This window comes from Helicoverpa armigera, chromosome 4 (assembly GCF_030705265.1).
Source record: "Helicoverpa armigera isolate CAAS_96S chromosome 4, ASM3070526v1, whole genome shotgun sequence".
In the NCBI taxonomy this organism is placed as follows: domain Eukaryota; kingdom Metazoa; phylum Arthropoda; class Insecta; order Lepidoptera; family Noctuidae; genus Helicoverpa; species Helicoverpa armigera.
The window spans coordinates 5,412,562-5,431,576 of NC_087123.1; the positions used below are offsets into that span (position 1 = coordinate 5,412,562).

General features: G+C 33.7%; 1 protein-coding gene across 5 annotated transcripts in view; it reads right to left on the reverse strand.

The window, feature by feature from the left end:
- LOC110384055 (3',5'-cyclic-AMP phosphodiesterase) overlaps positions 1–19,015 on the reverse strand; it is a 368,048-nt gene that overhangs the window by 120,257 nt on the left and 228,776 nt on the right. The gene's annotated exons all lie outside the window — the stretch shown is intronic.

Sequence of the window (19,015 nt, forward strand, 5' to 3'; positions counted from 1 at the left end):
TCAATTCGTATAAAGAATGACATACCAGAAACACGGTTGAGGACGCCCAGAGAGTTTCCGGATAGCAATTTCATGTGTCTAGATACGATTAATTACATATATATGTCAAAATATGGCATTTTTGTAAGATTAATTACGCCAATCTACCGGAGACGTACTGCAAAGTTTTCCGAAAATAGCGTTATGCGTCAGTAGAAGGAGAATCGCGAGCGATGACTCCAAGCGATGGAGAGGGCGATAAACATACAGCGTTATGAATAATGATTGGCAAAGCTCCCTGACCAAGTTTATCATTGCTGCACCGCGAATCAAAAACCCACGGGTTCTGGAAATTATATGGAAAACGGGAATTTGCTGAAATCATTGTTTACGGATAAACTCGCAATGAGTCGAATTGGTATTTATATCTCATTTCGTCAGTATTTGTTTGGTTGTACTTCTGTATATAAACTGTTGTCATCAAAATGGAATTTTCACTATACATGTATATTGTATGATGTTACTTATTTATATTTAAAATATGAGTAGTATTTCGCAGACTCTAGTTGCTATTTTAGGTACTAAGTAAATACAGGTTATAAAAACAGTTTACCTTTACTTAGTTGTTAACTCGGGTTTTTCGCAAAAAATCTTACAAAGCAAGAGATTTTCATCAAACGAACAGGCTTAGATACTTATATTCAATTTAATTTGGATACAGACTCACTATTATTCGTGTATATATTCTAGAAAGTTTCAGATTTTTCTTTACGTCAATCAATCGCATGACTGAATAAAATGAACACATAAACCCTAGGATTCAAAATATCAAAAGGTTTTTTAATGCAAAAAATACATAACTCAATTTTGAATTGAACGAACATGTGTCGAATTTAAAATAAAGTTAAGAAAATATTTTTAGCGATAGTGATAAATAGTCATTCACTTGTCATACTCCAAAGTTTGATACATCACACACTTATAGCGACAGAAGTTTATGAACCATTACGAATTTATGTCATTAACTAGGGCGAGATTTATATTTCACAAGCTCGTCTGAATAATAAATATAAAATTGGAACATAACTCATTTTTCAAGATGAGTATTTTGTTAGAGTGATTTGAGAAATCTTGTTTTATGAACGACTAGTCGTTTTCCTGCGGTTTCACCCGCCTTCCGTGGGAACTACTGCTCATACCGGGATAAAATGTATCCTATGTTACTCTAGAAGAGTGTAGCTTTTCATTAGTTAAATATTTTTTCTAATCGTTTCATTAGTTTCGGAGCCCTTAGGGTACAAACAAGAAGAAAATGTTTCCTCTTCATTATATTACCTAGTATAGAACTACAGATTTTCTTGGACATTTTATAATCCCAAAAAAATCCTTTACTCGAATAAAAAGTAGACAGCTTTTGACTGCCTGTCTGTGCAATGTATATTATCCTCAGGAAAGACCGTGGTCTCAACATTACAAAGCGTTTAGCTACTGACAGCGAGCCTCAAAGCCGGTTGTCATTTGTTCGGATTGCCGGCGTGAGGCTGCGAGCGGCACGCGACAGATCTTGACGGATTGTTACAGCCTCTGTCATAATTTAACTGAGTGTTTCTCAGTAGTTCTGCTTATTATTTAATGGTTATAAATAAACTACGTTCCAGTTAAACTATATTTGCGATTACGCCTAGAGTAAAAAGTTAAAAAAAATTGGAAGTGGTGTGATTAAAATCATGATATAGGTACTAGTTACTGAAACCTACTGAAATTAACTTAATTATGATAAACTTAATGATTCAGCCCAGTGAACTAACTGATTAATATAGGGTTTATGTATTCATTCGAAAACATTTATCTGATTATTCAAATATGTGCGAATTGATACCTATCAAACGTCAGTCAACTTTATAATATCCTCTATCTAATTTTAGATAAAATATCCGATTACAATTGATATGAACACAAAATTTTACATGATAAAATTTTGATAAGATTCTATGGTTCTATAATTTCAGATGTTTTGCACACATAATTATTGTCAATGTTAGTCTATCAATTCTAAAAATACCTAGTGTATTATGACATTGATATACAGAAAGTTTTCCTAAAAATGTCAGATAACGCATAATTTATGAAGAAAATACGAATTGAGAATACTAATTAGCTTCGCATCTAACGTAGAAAAGATGGCAAAAAGTAATTGATTTATGGCAAGAAGCCATTTACAAAACATACATTTCCTTGCATTTAAATGCAGTTGTCATGAGAACATTATACCTCGTTTTGTGTGTGGCCAGGTGCCAGATCTATCACTAACAAATGTTAGTAAAGAACTAAAAAAAAAGAAAACATGTACGATGAATGAAAACCTCTGTCATCAACACTAAAGTATCAGAAATTCTAAATATTTGAACAAACATTTAGTAAGCTGTCGTAATCTCGTATCAGGTATTAATAGCTTAGCTTACACATATCGGTTTAAATCTCAGCTCAGTAATTTGCATACGTTAATAATACATCAAAGCTCTGTTGACCTACAGCTCAAACCTAACAATTGACCTTTAGGAAAAACGGTATTACTGTTCCGATCGACTATGATAAGATACGGCATACACGCTGTTAGATTTTCTCGTATTGATTAAATTACTGCGTAGATAAGCAATAAACATATCAATTTACAAGATTAAACTAATATTGAAGCTTGTGTACCCATGGTTGAAGTACGCACGTAAATAGATTACACTATCAATGCAATGAGGAAGCGTCGAGGTTATAAATAGAAGTAAGGCATTAAAGGAATACAGTTCGACAATCTTATTCAAGAGTTCCATCTCGTCGTCAGCATTTCATTAAAACTTTTTGTAGAATACAAAGTTTGTAACGGATAAAATGGAGAAACGAAAACGAGACAAAAATATACCAAAGTGTAGGAGCTACAATTCTAGTTTTACAATGATTGCAGTACTTAGCACTACTAAAGCGTATCTATAACGGTGATGTATTTACAGAACGTGACCTTTCGATGAGACCTTTACTAACGTGGAAAATGTAAAGACCTTAGTGCACCGTAACAATGCAGGCACGCCAAGGTGGCGGCTTCCGTCCCTACCGATGCCTATCTACCACCTAATTCTCCCTCTTACACGTTACGGACGACTCAACCGTGCGTGTCTATTCATTCGCTATCTTCGCAAATGCAAAACGGAACATTTTCACGGCCTTCGTGCTCCAAAACGAGGCCTATTTGCCTAACAATAGTTCCTAGTAGCCTAGAATATTCTAGATAGCGCTTAATTTGGAACTCAAAATTAAATTTGAATAAAGCGCTCGGACGAAGGAGTTTTTAGTTATTAAAATCGCAGCCGTAACAGCTTGTTCAGTTTTCACGCCGAGCTCGCCACTTGAATGCCCTCGAAAACTTGTTTTTTTACTCTAATTATTTCAAATGTATTCTTATGATACACTAAAAAATATAAGTTCATAAATAATTTTATATATGCTTAAAATTTTCTCTCAGACTAAGTTTGATATCGATAAAATCATTCAGCTGTCGATAAAATCACATCTCAAGGTGAAATGTAGCGTGCTAAGCACAATTTTCAGGCTAAACATTATGATGGAACTTTCTTTACTGTTGCAAAGAAAATAATTCGGTGTATAATTTCTGAGATTTTCATAACCTAATGCTGACCTTAGCTCACGCACTTCAGTAATTTGTTACAACCAAGCCAAATAAGCATTTATTAGTTCTAACGAATGTCGCTGACTATTTATTTGGACTTGTATTAGGCTTCACAATAAGATTCTTTATTCAAAATTTCAAATTATTTATAAGTTTTTAATGATAAAATGTAATGTAATAAATCTTGAAACCTTAATCTAGATTTCGAAAGAGCTTTTATTACTTTAATAAATTATATGACAACTCCACGTGAGTTTAAAGTGGTTGCCAGTGCGAAATATCACTTAAAACTTTAGCAAACTCGTAGAGAACGTAAATTGCAGGGCAGTAGTTACCCCAAGAACTTGAAGCGTACTGTTGGAATTACGTACACGTGTGTTTATTCATACGCGTATTCAGATTTCATAATAACAGTGAAGTTTTAGCGGCAGACAGTTTAATTTGTTCGCAGCGCCATTCCTTTCGTCAACTTTTCTTATTTGTGTCGGATCGCGACGCACATTGCGGGCTCGTGTTGGACTTTTTGTCGTGACAGATACTTCAATATATATGAACGAGAATGCGTCAGCCGAGATGTCCAAATTAGATTTCAGTACGCGTGTTTTACAACATACATTCGCAAATCCGGTTAATATAGAAGTATAAATAAGTACTTTTGAGTTGGCGTTCACCCGAATTTGGGGAATTGACGTCACATGAGGGTCTTTCACAATCCTATAAACAAAGATTAAACCACATGTTTCGCGGTATTTCTGGTATCAAACATAGGTGGGTATTATTGCCCCAACACAACAGGATGAGCAATACGGCCCTTACATTCCCGAGATTTCTGCCATGATGTATAATGCTTTTACCAATATTGCGTGCGTGTCGGTTCCCACTCATATTATTAATTCAAGTATGAAAAAGATTCACTTCTCGAGGTGTGTGATTATGTACATAACAGGTATTACTGCTATGCTATGATAACGCAAAATGTACTTTATGTTACCTGTTTGAATAATCTAAGTCTTTTGAGTTGAGTATACGATGTTGAGCATATCCTAACCAAACACTGCCATGAATTATAATATAATCAAAAACCTAAGAAAACAGTCAGCCAGTAAATTAGTTCCGTTACCTGTCCTTATTCATGTTAAATATATGCATAGACTCTCGTCCAACAAAACGTCAGTTACTTCGCTAGATGCAAAAACATTAACGTCCATCATTTTCCAACTATGACAAGACGGTTTGTTTCACGCTAATTTGACCTGCCGGACATTCCCGGGCCGTGTTTACGAGCTCAGGCCATTTCCTTTCGCCTTGTCACTACGATACAAAATACTTTTTACGATCATATTCTGTCTACTATTCTTGAAATGTCTGTCTGTAAATATGAACCAAGAAGTCTAGGATGTCAACTATGTATTTTATTTAATAAAGATAATAAACCTCGTTGTTGGCTATACGGTTTCATATTTTCCTTTCTGTTATTTTGTTTTCTGTGTGAACCAAAACGTTGCGAGCTTATGAGCTGTAATTTTTAATATCCGATTTTGATTTGCTGGTCCTCGAAAAATACCAGATTAATTTCCCGTTTTTTATCTCTCACGGAAGTTTTTTATTTTGCCACCAACTTTCCTTTTCACTCAGAATCTTTGAAGCTACTTGGGATCTTTACAGAGTACACTACTAAGCGTTTTCAATTAACTGGTGTAGCACGCACAACAATACCTTTTCTATCTAGCTAATCTTGGATCAGACTAGAACTTTGATATGAGGGAAGAAACAGTATTAAATAAATGAAGGTTGTTTAAGGGTTAATCGCTGAAGTATAGACGGTGTAAGTTTATTGTTACGAGCTCGGCTAACATCGCGATAATCATGTGCTAATAAAAGGTTGCGTGTGAGCAACTGGGGTGTGTAAATGTAGTTTGATTTGAAGGCTCGTGTGGTGTGTTTTGGAATTACTGATTACTAAAAATCTGGAACTTAGGAAACATTAAATATAATGTAGTCAAGTCATCATTTAAATATCAGGTATTTTGAAGGAATTGAGGAAAATTGCTCATTTTGCCTCACGTTGGCTTATCCTTTTACGGGGATAAAGAAAAATTATGAGTTTCCAAATGTTCTGGGTCACATTGCGAAATATGCTCAAGCATATCACGTAGATGTCATGACCGTCTGTCATTGGTTTTCAAAAAATAAATCTGAGGGCACGGCAGTGCCCCAGCCAAGACTCGAGCAAAGCGGGCACGGCCGTACCATCTTTTCTCGAAGCGTTTCGCGGCTATTTCAGCCCCCTGTATCTTCCATGTGAACAAAGCTAGGAGTTTAGGTTTTCGATGACCAAGAGTAAGTATTAGAACAAGCTCAGTCCCAAAATTACAAGAAATTTGAATAAATAGTTTACGAGTTATGAGCGATCAAAGTTACACCATTTTGTCACTGACTCACTCACTGACCGATCATCAAAAGTCTAAGGTACTTCTAGCAAACTTAGAACCTTCAAATTTGGCACCAAGATAGGTTATTAGCTACATATAAAGGAAAAATTATAAAAACCTTAAAACTTAATAAAAAATAGGAAACAAATTTATATTTGCGGTTTTTCAAGAACATTGTGTATGAATTTTGACTGCATTGATAACTTTGTTATTTATTTATGTACAAAATGTTACTATTTGTTTTATTGTTACGTAGTGTGGTATATTGTTAATATGTATTAAATATACATACATATGAATAAAAAAGCTAGGTTAAAATAAAATGAATAATGATAAAATCTTTCATATTAATGCAGTGCGATAAATACTGCATGCTCGCTCGATAGATGGCGTTGTCCTGGTCTAAATCGCGCTACGGTTTTAGTTAAAAAACAATTTCATGTGATAGCGCCATCTACCTCTGAAATAAATCTCTTTTATTAAAAGATATTCGATTAAAAATTCGACAATTTCGAAATTGTTTAATTTATTTAAAAAATGTTGTTTACGTGCTAGTTTAGGTCTACATATTTAGTTTGTTATATATTTAGTTAGTTGCATGTAAGTTAATTTAATTTGTTATATACTTAGAGAAGAAGGAGACCTACAAAAATAAATTAGATCCCAAAAACATTAAATGTAAAAAAAGCCAATCCTCTACGCAATTCCTCCACCGTAAAAAGTTTTGAGATCGCATAGAAGCCAAGTCCTGTTCAACTTTATTTGTAATAATAAATCAATATTTTGTGACTATATCAATAGTTTTGTTCACATTACAATAATATTGTCTTGGCCATGAGCACAAGTTAATAGTCGCTCCCTGAAATAATGTGTAAATACCATTGAATTGATACATTCTATATGGACATGATTTTACGATTGGACTGATTGGAATTTGAGATCACCATGGACCAAACATGCGCCATAGTAAATGTGCAGTTCATGATTTTGGATGATACTGACTGTCGGTCATTTAGTAACAATTGAATAAACTAAAAGTATTTAATTCTGTGATATTAAACTTCATGATTGACTTTCACCTCTCCAAGATATGCTGTATTATATTTGTAGTTTATTGTGCTCATGGCTAAGTCAATATTATTGTAAAGTGAACGAAACTATTGATATAGTCACAAAATATTGATTTATTATTACAAATAAAGTTGAACAGGACTTGGCTTCTATGCGATCTCAAAACTTTTTACGGTGGAGGAATTGCGTAGAGGATTGGTTTTTTTTACATTTAATGTTTTTGGTGGGATCTTATTTTTCTAGAAATTCTAAATGTTATTTTATGATAGTGCATTAACATGACAAAAAGAAAAAAAAATCTATTCTAAAAAGTTGTGATCTTTTTGTGTCTAGCAATAAATCAGAATAAAATATTTAATTTAATATAATACTGCGCCGTTGCTGTCAAATGAATAAAGTTAATGCAGTATGTCCGATGCTTGTCAATACGTCAACAGCCTATTGTAGTATCTGGCTGAATTTAATAGTATGTCACAGGCTTTCATATGGATAGGCATTATGTAAATATCTTTTGTTTCAATTTATCACCATCACGCACAGATAGACTTGAATGTATATGGATTGAACGCGAATTATTTTTCTCTATCCACCACGTCAAAGTTAAAGTTCCAATCATTGGAATCAAATGGTTTCCAACTTCAGCAAAGTTTAGTAAGATTAATTGACAGGAGTTTAATTTATGAGGAGATGAGGTCTGGAGTATTCGTAGATAAATCAAATTGAATTCATCGTTAAGTGTGATCCATCCATATCTACTTACCTACGTCCGGGTACTCTATACCTTTCAAAAGAATTTTAAAAAATCCAGGCATTTTTAAAACCGCATCCTTTTTTCCACAAAGGAATATTTTCTTTACAACCAACGTGAAATAACAATTATTATATTGAAACCACCGCATTTTATTGTTTTGAAATCGTTTATAACAACAAAATTGTTTAAGGCTGGTAAAAGAACAAGAGTATTAGACCTGTGATTTTGATTGAAAAGGCTTTTCCTATAAAACTTTTCAAGCACAAGTCAAGCTACCATACTTAGTAGGCTGCCATTTTACTAAGTTATACATTAGTAGTGAAATGTTGGGCTACAAATCAGTGGCGTGGTCTCCCAAGCGATAACAGCGGTGGACATTTTGATGGATGCCGCGCACCCTAACTTGGGCCAAGCTTGCCCTATCAATTTGGCTTAGCTCGTTTAATTATACGCTACTATTCACGCTCGAATACTAATATAGGCTTGAGTGTAATTAGCTGTTTTGGGTAAAAGGGCTGTTGAAAAATATTTGTGAGATAAGAATGGTTTGTTAAGTATTTTTTACAGAGCTTTGAATTATCGTCGCGTAAGTAAGCTTTTAATTGGATTAAGATTTTTATACTGAATAAAATATATTTCCGGGACTGTTTAAGTTTACAGTACACTCATAATATTACCATAGAATTTCAATGTGCATTAACTTTCAACACATGGATTCCCCGTGGAGCCGCTAATTGATTCCAGAGTAAATACAATGTATCTGAACAAAATATACCATTCCACGTATATTGCACTTACATAATACAATCCTACAGCTACATAATGTAGGTGATATCAATATTATAACAACCTTGTATTCTTAAAATCGGTATAATGACTACCCTTTATTCAGGTAGGGAACTTCGAAAGCATTATACACACCGGGCGACCTTGGAGACCCTAACTTTGGTTTGTGGGCTACAGGTGAAAAGGCCACTTCGGACCGAATACATACGTTCATTCTATTCAAATACCTGTATTTTAAATAGTCATTAGGCTGTAGTAAAGAAATGTTACATTATTTTGGATAAATGTGAAAGGATGGCCATTGGACCATCTAAAAGTGACAAATAGATAGCCATCTGTTGGTTAGCAGAGAGTTACAGAATAAATATATTTTTTTATTACAAATATAAACAGCAAAAACGGGCAAAAAAGGAACTACGCCCAGATGGAAGCAAAGAATGGTAGAACAAAGAATAAAATAATGTAAAACCAACACGCCCATTGAAATAATAAATGTGTGAAAAATGTGGTAGCCGCGTAAAATGGAAATATTTCATAGACTCGGACCAAGATACGGACGTTAGTATTCCGAGTGAGGAAAGGCTATAAATAACCGTTACATTCAAATCAGGCTTTAACTTAACTACGTGGAGTTGTGGACTCGAGGCTAGCAATTCTGTGGTTTCTATAGGTTGGTTGCACACTGTATCTGCTTTACCTGTTAAAAGCTAAAACGGGATTGCGTGGGTGTACTCTCGTGTACAGCCAACCTATTTCGCGGTTTACGTAGCCCGATATTCGGTAGTCGTACTTGCTTCTAATTCCCCGTGGTTAGGTTAACCTCACCTGTCTTGGGTACTTACCAAGTTAAGTTAGATATGCAAAAGGTTATTTAAATGCTAATTTAAGTAGTATTAACCTCAATGCTTCCGCGATAAGACACCTATTTAGTTAGCTAATAAATCAGTATGATAAAGAGTTATACTTAAGATAGTTTATTATTCAAGGCATTTTGTTTGCACGTAAGAAGTTTTTTGTCTAATTGATTACTGACTTGGAAAAAAGCTGGTTTGGAAAAAAAGTTCGTGACGAAATTATGGATGATGATTAATTAATAGATAAGAATTTAGAGATGCGATTTGCCTGGTTCGTGATGACAGTTTGACAGACGTTATCGTATATCGATCTAAATTGATTCTTATCAGTAGATATAACTTCCGCATCGCTAACCAGCCTAATATAAATCTTTTGGTCCGTTGTAATTGACAAGGAAAAAGTTAACTAGATAACCGAAGGTCAATATAAGTTTGACGTAGTTCAAAATAGTTTCAAATTAGTAAAAATGTAAGTGTACAACATAGTTATTTATGGAATAGGTTAAAGGCTAATTTTAACTACATATTTCCCCAAAAAGCTCCGTCACTTCCCCATCACCTGATCGATTAAAGATAAATTTATTTAATATCGATTAACGAGGTCCGAGCTCGGCCGATCGCGTCCCAAGCCGGGTTACATTCGATTAAAATTATACAGGCTGGCTGAAACAAACGATATGGTGCAATGTTATGTTATTTATGTACCAAATATGGCAGTGCAAAAATTCATGTTACATTTTGACTGGCAAGCATGAATGTACAACATGTCACCTTTTTTTAATCATACGAATTTTAACAGTTATTAACAATCGTAAAATCGTAAGGTCCCGGCTGTCATTGAACATCCTTGGCAGTCGTTACGGGTAGTCAGAAGCCAGTAAGTCTGACACCAGTCTAACCAAGGGGTATCGGGTTGCCCGGGTAACTGGGTAGAGGAGGTCAGATAGGCAGTCGCTTCTTGTAAAGCACTGGTACTCAGCTGAATCCGGTTAGACTGGAAGCCGACCCCAACATGATTGGGAAAAGGGCTCGGAGGATGGATGATTAACAATCGTAAAACTTCTTCAGTGTTTTCGCAAATGTGAAAATCGCACTTTTTCAAATTTTTCTTCATGTAACTTATGTTACTTGCACCCTGTATAGTCCATTTACGTATGCCACGATACACCTGAATCGATATAGCTACATGATTCCCAAATTAATCGGATTGATTGCCACTGCAGTATTGGAAATGTGATCAAATCAGCGTAGTTAAGCTTGAATGCCAGGTCCTGCTTTTATAGCTCACTAATAACACCTATTTAGAACTAAATATTTGAATTAATGAACGTTGGAATCATGTTGAAAGAAAATGTGTTTTTTATAAAACTTGGTTATTCAAATGTTTCTCTATTTAAACGAACCACGCTGTAAGTAAGTAAGCAGTGGTCGAGTTGGCAAAAGCTTTTTAAAATTGGATATAGTGTAGATTAATATAATTGTAGAACTGTAGCTTTTTCTATCAAATACTTTAACTTTTGGGTTATTTAAATTTAAACGAATAAAAACTTTTTTATTATTTCAGATTAAAAAAACATTTCTAATGTTAGGCAAGTAATTGGTAGGTCTTGAAAAGTTTTTCAATCAGACATCAAATTCAAGTATTTTTCTCAAAGATGAGATTCAAATTAAAGGCAATACCAAATTTTATCATTTTACAATTGAAGCATCTACTTTAAAGTTTAATGAGTTTTTTAAGAGTATTGTGGTATGTTGTGGCCATATAGTAAAACTCACTTTATGATACGATCGCATTTCATTTTCGTGATATGCGCAACTTAATTTGATTAGGTTCTCGTTAAAATCAATGATTCATGATGACTAGTATATGAAATAGAATAGTGACAACTACATAGTTATATTGGTAAGTTTGAAGGCGTGACATTTCAGGCAAAGCTTTGAGCGTGAACATAGAAACACTACGACTGAAATAGTACGTCTGAATACAGGCTGTCTTTGCGTCGTAAAAGCATTCAGTGACTGGTACTCAACGGTATTTAGATCATACGGTAACAGCTAGTCAGTGAGTAGTCTCATGATGCAATAACATACAAAACACTTAAAATTATCTTTCATATTCAGAATATATTGACGTTATTGCATTCCAAAAATAAGCGATATTACGAACACGTACCATATTGAAATTATGTGTTTAAATGCAAAAGCACCACAGCACCAACAATTTAAAATTCAGTTTTAAAGAACGAAGTTTAATACTTTAAGCCTGCAGCTTTGTGACTGTATTAAAATTTGTTTCGCTGATCAACGAGCTATCGTAATGGATATCTCTGGTTTGAGTCACGTGAAAACCTTTTTCGACCTGGCATTCAATTATGAGTGAATGATATATCTCGTTCATTAGAGCGAATTGGTGCAACAGCTGTGTCCAAAAAATATTGCCTTTGTACGTGTTCCCTATTTGTTAATTATTACGTGCAGGTATATTATGTTGTACACAGTACTATTCCTTTTAAAAAATCTCAGATATTTACGGGGAATAATTATATCACCAACGTGTACCTATATCAATCATAAGTATGTGAAGTGTTACGTTTTCTTAAAATGTCACTAGGATACGCAGTTCGTACGCTCTACGCCAAGATATTTTCAGGTACTTCGCGTAAATAATTATTTATAGCATAAGGGTGAACAAATATACCTACATATAAATAAATGATAAGCCTTTTCAATAGCAGCTGTTAGCGCGTGTTAATATTAATTAAGCACAAGTCAGAATGCCAATCGAACAGTCAGAGTCCCTTGAGACTGGCAACTGCATTCGAGTTGTTACCTCCAGGGTTCAAATTATTAAGTTCAAATATATTATTATATTATCTAAAATACTCTGCACTAGACGAGCGTTCATTACAGTTTTCGAAGAAGATGAGAAACCTGTCTAATCCAAGCTACTTTGTAAGTTATAAGTTAGATAAATACTTTTTAGTTTTAAGATTATCTACGTTGATTTTACACAAGAGCTTTGTTAATGTAATGCAAACATGAGTGTATAACAATGTTTTGTTTATATTTGGACAGATATATATTATCTACTTACAGACGTAATTTATACCCTATATATACAAACTATAGAGTGTATGAATTTTTAAAGACCAATTCTACATTATGGTGAAAGGTTCAGTACTTTTCCAGTTTCATTATAATTTTCAAAATCACACAGATTCACACACTAGTTCCGCGAAAAACAATATTCTGCTTTCAAACTCATGCCTCATTTCGGAAATGATTTCGCAGCATCGCTCGTTTCAATTAAGCGAATATTGTTTTGTTAATAAAGTGCATATTCAAGGATAGAGCGCTTTGATCCTTCGGTTTGTATAATAAGCTGGACGCTGGCAAAGACTTTAAATTAATTTGAATAAAACGTTTTATGTATGGAAAATCTTGCACAAACAAAGCGCTTTTTCTGCAATTTTATTAGTTGATGAAAATGTGTATGTGGGTGGATTTATAATATTAATATTTCACATTGATTAAATTTTCAGAGAGTGAAGAGCAAAGTTATTGATTAATATTTTGAAGAAATAAATGTACAAGCTTGAGATATAAAAGACAATTTTAGTTTGAAATAGCAATCCCGTTAAATAAATAGGTACTACATAGATTAAAAAGGTTTGCAGTGTTAGAAATGGGTCGACTGCATTTTCTGGAGAACAGTTCTTGGCAAGGGGGACAAAAGCTAATTCCGTAACTGCATCCCGTGTATAATTAGTACATGTAAATACCTCGTTAACACTTCCTTTAGTACTGGGTATTTAACACAGGCGGTTATTCCCATAATTTATAGATCCAATAACACGATAAAATGCGCGGGGGCACATTATGCTGAAATTACGACCAACGTTAACTACAGTTGATGCACGACACTAATATTTTGACTCGAACGTTCATTGAATGCGGGGGCTCGTGGCAAAGTGACTTGCATATTCATGGCTATAAGCTGCTTTTACCGTAGCCCATGCAGGAGCCATTTGAATATTTCAAAGTAAAGAATTACGAATTCAATTGATATATGTAGGTTTTTTCTCCTACCTATTTTATTTGAGGATATTTATGTGCGTCAAAGTGAATATTATCTAAGTAGTAAATAGGCGTGACCACCTATCTGTTTGTCATATGTGCTCACGTATTCTAGCAGGTCAAATGGCAAGGTATTTTTGATATTGACTATAGCAAGTGAGTAGGTATTTATTTTCAAATGTGTTTTTTTAAATGATTTTCATATAGCTAAAATCATAGCATATCCAAAGTCATGGCAAAATAAACACAGTTAACAAACCTACAGACTGCTGAATTACTGAATTCTAGAGCCGTGTCTAAAGCTTTTTTATCCCTTTCAGTTTTTTGTGAAGTCAGTTGTTATTATTCAAGCAATTAAAATAAATTAATGATAATCAGTTACTGTGTTTAATGCACCGGTTTTAATTACAGTGCATGATCAAATTTAAATGAAAAGTTTGTCGCTCCAAAATGTCACTGTTTACATTAATATAAGCTACATAATTTGATTAATTAAAAGTCCGCCTTTCAAATGTGAATTAATTTCTCTGTTACATTACAGTTTTGATTCGTTCATGATATAATTTCATAATATTCTGTGAACTTTATTGTTTTCGTTTGTGTCCATTAAGAGAATTAATTAATAATGATCCTTGCACATTTTCAAAGTTCTTATTCATAATGTTTTTGGGTTTGATAAATATAAAATATCTCTTCTGAATGTGGACTGAATTTATACCACAATAGGTAGTTATTGATGGTTTAGGTAAAATTATGATAAAATAATGTTATTGAATGATACTTTCAGAGGTTAGAACAACAACAAAACTATTATTTGTTCTTCCCTTCAACTGTTAATAGAATAGACATAGAAATAACGAAGTAGCAAAGGAATGAAAACATAAATGAAAAGCTTATTATTTTTCATTCAAACTTAGTAACTTCTTCGTGGCACGCTTTACTTTTGTTTCTATTCAAAAAGTTTTATATCTAGCGTGAAAATTTCCCAGAAATTGTTTTTATTAACCTACATTTAATTTAGCCTATGTATATCCAAAAACTTAAATGGATTTAGATTAAGACAAACATCGAGTTTCTTATTCGGCTATAAAAAGTTCAGCCCACTAAGATGGCATAACATTCAAGTACAACACTAAATTAAGTGCTACTTAAAATGAGTAGTACCTACTACAGAATATTTTTGAACATTACCGTTTTTTAAATAAACATTTTCACGCATTTCAATCGCAGTTAGTCACCATAAAATTACCTGTAAACTATTTATAAGTTATTTTAGGCATAACCCAGTAACATTACTGTTTCGTGCAACCAAATGTGTGACAAGGGCACATAATATTCCTCTCTACGACGTGACACAACTGATTTTGACAAATGAGTTTCCTATCGATTCTTCTAAGCGACATGTGTTAAACAAAGCCAAACGAACAGACATTTTATTGTATGTACTCATATTTACGATTTATTGTATGTGTATGATAATAAAGACCTATTTGAAATAAAAACATTCGACTTTGAGCCTAAAATTAATATTCTGAATCATATGAATGAGATTGCAGCGTCTACACGTGTCATAGGTCAGATTAGTAATGACTAAATACGTCATAATTATTAACTTGCGTAATGGAATATCGTCGCTTCCAATGTTCAGTTATGTATAATCGTTCAAGTTGTGATATGCTAATAACATTTCTGATATTAATGTGGTCTTGCAAACCGCACTATAATCCGCCTACCCGTTGGTATAACCTTGAACAGTTTCGTACGGGTCCTATAGTTAGAGGCAATTTAGTTGAAGGAAAATCCATATACGTATGCAAAACGATTTGAAACTGAAATAACACAACATCAAGCTTGTTTTCTTTGAATGTTAGACAGAGTTGTACATGCAGCATAGTTTCATTCTTCCTATATTTATAGGAGGGGTATCTAAACACAGAGCGGTATGCAGTTTCTAAGAATTTCCAGGTGGAAGAATCAACATTGCCCCTACCTTGCGAACCGAAACCGACGGAGCACAGAATTTGTATTCACCAGACATTGCAATAAGCTCTTCTCAGTATTCGCTTTCATATCAACAGAGCTCTATAAGTTATACTGAAAGGTTTCATATTAATTAACACTGACAGCATATCCACAGCGAATATTACGTTCCGAAAAAGTGAATTAAAATTATTAATTCCTTTGTTGTTTCGCGTTGTTCTGCTTTGGTATTTCGTTTGTGCGTCCAAACAATAGTTGGGGAGTTCCATCAATATTGTGGTATACCATTGGAGCTATGATGTAGGTGGTCCAACATCAGCATATTGCCGTACTACATTTACATAATTCACCAACGTACAGTGGCCGTGGTTTGACGTCACAATAGTAACTTGCGCGTATCAGTTTCTGTTTATGGCCAGCGATAGACATAACATGATTAGTTATAGCCAGTTTGCTATTATCGTGCAGAATTAAGTATTGTATTTTGTGTTTCAAAAAGATAGGTAGATAATTATTTATTACCAAAGATTCTTTCTGTATCAGGGTAAAAGTTTTGTCATATTTAATCAATGAAGCTTACACTCCTTATCCTTAAGTTAAACTGCATAAGACAAGCTCATATATCAATATTATAGATGAACAAAAGTTTACATATAATACTCTCATGTAAAAAGACTAGGAACACAGTAACGTTGAGTAGCATAAAATAAAAATGAAACACTAAACGGCACTTTGCACGCTGTCAACCGTTAACATAGCCATAAGACTAGGGGTAATGGACGATCTCACAAGAGATTAATTATTTTATAGCAGCTATTTAGCAAGAACAACTTATACCTCAACTTAAACAAAGTTTATGCCAGTACTTACGAACAGGAACTGATTTCTTGAACTTTATGTAACAATACGAAGCATCCTTTATAAAGTACAAGTTCTAGACGATCTTGTTCTACGCTACTATGCCAACTTAGTTACCTACGTTGATGTAGTTGTATAAAAATATGATCCTATTCTACCTGTGAGAAAACTTTTATTTACCTACGTTCAGCCGCAATATAAATCCATTTTTTAAAACTCACTAACTACCAAACTTTGTTATCGATTTCAGATTTCAGAAATATGTTATTAACAGTTTTTACACTTATTCGATGTCTTTGAGACAAATTTGGGTCTGAATTGGTTCAGAATAGTGATGATAAAGGTATTACGTATATCATTAAATATTATAAGAAATAAATAAGATTGGAGAAAAAATAAAAGCCAATAATCCGAAGTTTAACATTGTTTAGAACTAATAAGAAGATATACAATACGATCTTTTTAATGCGTGTCTATTTTATTCCTTCGTAGGACTGATTGCTTTTAGAAAACACATTGGGATCGTACTTTACTATTCTTATCGACATCTCGGGCTCCTACGTTTTTCAATTAGGTTTTTTGTATAGATTACCGCCCCTAATGGGTATTGCAAACTTATCAAGTCTGTTAGATTTGTAATAAACTTTCTTCATTCAATCTAAACTTTTTTTTGACAGGACCTAATACTTTTTACATAGTGTTATATGAAAAATACATTTTATTTAAGTTGGTTCAGTATTTTTGGGGTGAAAAGCGCGATAGATAGATAAATAGAGTTATTTTTGCATTTATAATATTAGTATGTTTAGTGTAGTCATTACAATATCATAGATTCATACCAAGAAATGGAACTGAACTGAGAAATGGTAGCTGCTGAAACATGTTTTCTAATGCTATTACTTCTGAATGATGTTGGGCATTCATTTGAACTAAGTATAAAGTACATACATACTACTTACTAAGTTCGATACTTACTAGGTAAGTAGCTTAGGAAATACTTCATGTGAATTTGCACTCACCTATTGCTTGATATAATAATATAAAAAGGTGAACTGCTTGAACCTAAGCATAAGAACTAAATCCATTCAAAGCGTATGTGCATAGTTTTTGAGCTTTACATACAAAAGCTTTTGTATTTTTCTACTCTTTTCAGAATTCACATTTAATTCAGAATACAAAAGAAACAAAAATTACATTAAGAATCCTAAATGAGATTATTTTTACCAGTCTTTTTAGGGTTCCGTAGCCAAAATGGCAAAAACGGAACCCTTATAGTTTCGTCATGTCCGTCTGTCCGTCTGTCCGTCTGTCCGTCTGTCACAGCCGATTTACTCGGAAACTATAAGTACTACAGTGATGAAATTTGATGGGAATATGTGTTGTATGAACCGCTACAAAAATATGACACTAAATAGTAAAAAAAAGAATTGGGGGTGGGGCCCCCCATACATGTAACTGAGGGATGAAATTTTTTTTTTCGATGTACATACCCGTGTGGGGTATCAATGGAAAGGTCTTTTAAAATGATATAAAGTTTTCTAAAAAACATTTTTCTTAAAGTGAACGGTTTTTGAGATATCAGCTCTCAAAGTCGTAAAAAGTATGTCCCCCCCCCTCTATTTTTATAACTACGGGGTATAAAATTCTAAAAAAAATAGAGGTGATGCATGCTAATTAACTCTTTCAACGATTTTTGGTTTGATCAAAGTATCTCTTATAGTTTTTGAGATAGGTTGATTTAACTGTAATTTACGGAACCCTTCGTGCACGAGTCCGACTCGCACTTGGCCGGTTTTTTTTGAGATGAATTGAAGACCATCTATGCGAAATTAATCCAGGACACAGACAGCTTAAAACCTTCATTTTATTTTTAAAGAGTGGCCATACTTTCTATCGATTATAAGACCTAAAATATTCATGAAAACTTGTTTAGATGTAGATAGGGCGGAACGGAAATTTGCCATAGGCTATCAACGTTTTACATCGTACTTTATAAGTTCGGCAGCTTTAATACCAGGTGTTTCGCATCTGGGTTTACGACCTCTCCCGGGAATTTGATCTACTGGACAAGATAATCGAATGGACGAAGTTGTGCATGCAGGAACGGACACAATGTTTTAGAAATTCAACACGAAACTGACATACATTGTCATTTTATTTATAGAGTTCCTAGAACCTCTGGAACGGGTACTGTACCTAATGGATAGCAGACTGCTGTAGGGTCTCGGATGACGGTTATTTTTAGGCAGACAAAGAACTGCCAAGTCATGGTGTGCTGTGATTAATTAATCTTTCTGATCTTTTTTAAAAGGACGTTATGCAAAAGAATAAAAACTCCACCTTTATAAATATTTATTTTTAATATTATTACGCGATAGTGTTACAACGTGAAGTGCCATTTATTTTCTTCGTCATTCTACTTTTTGTATACGTCACTCAGGAGTTATATTACCCAGCTTTAATTAAATGGCTTTAAATAGTTTCCTTTGTTCCATTTTGATTTCAACAATATTAGAATTTTAAACGTGATTGTATACTATTAGCAATAAAT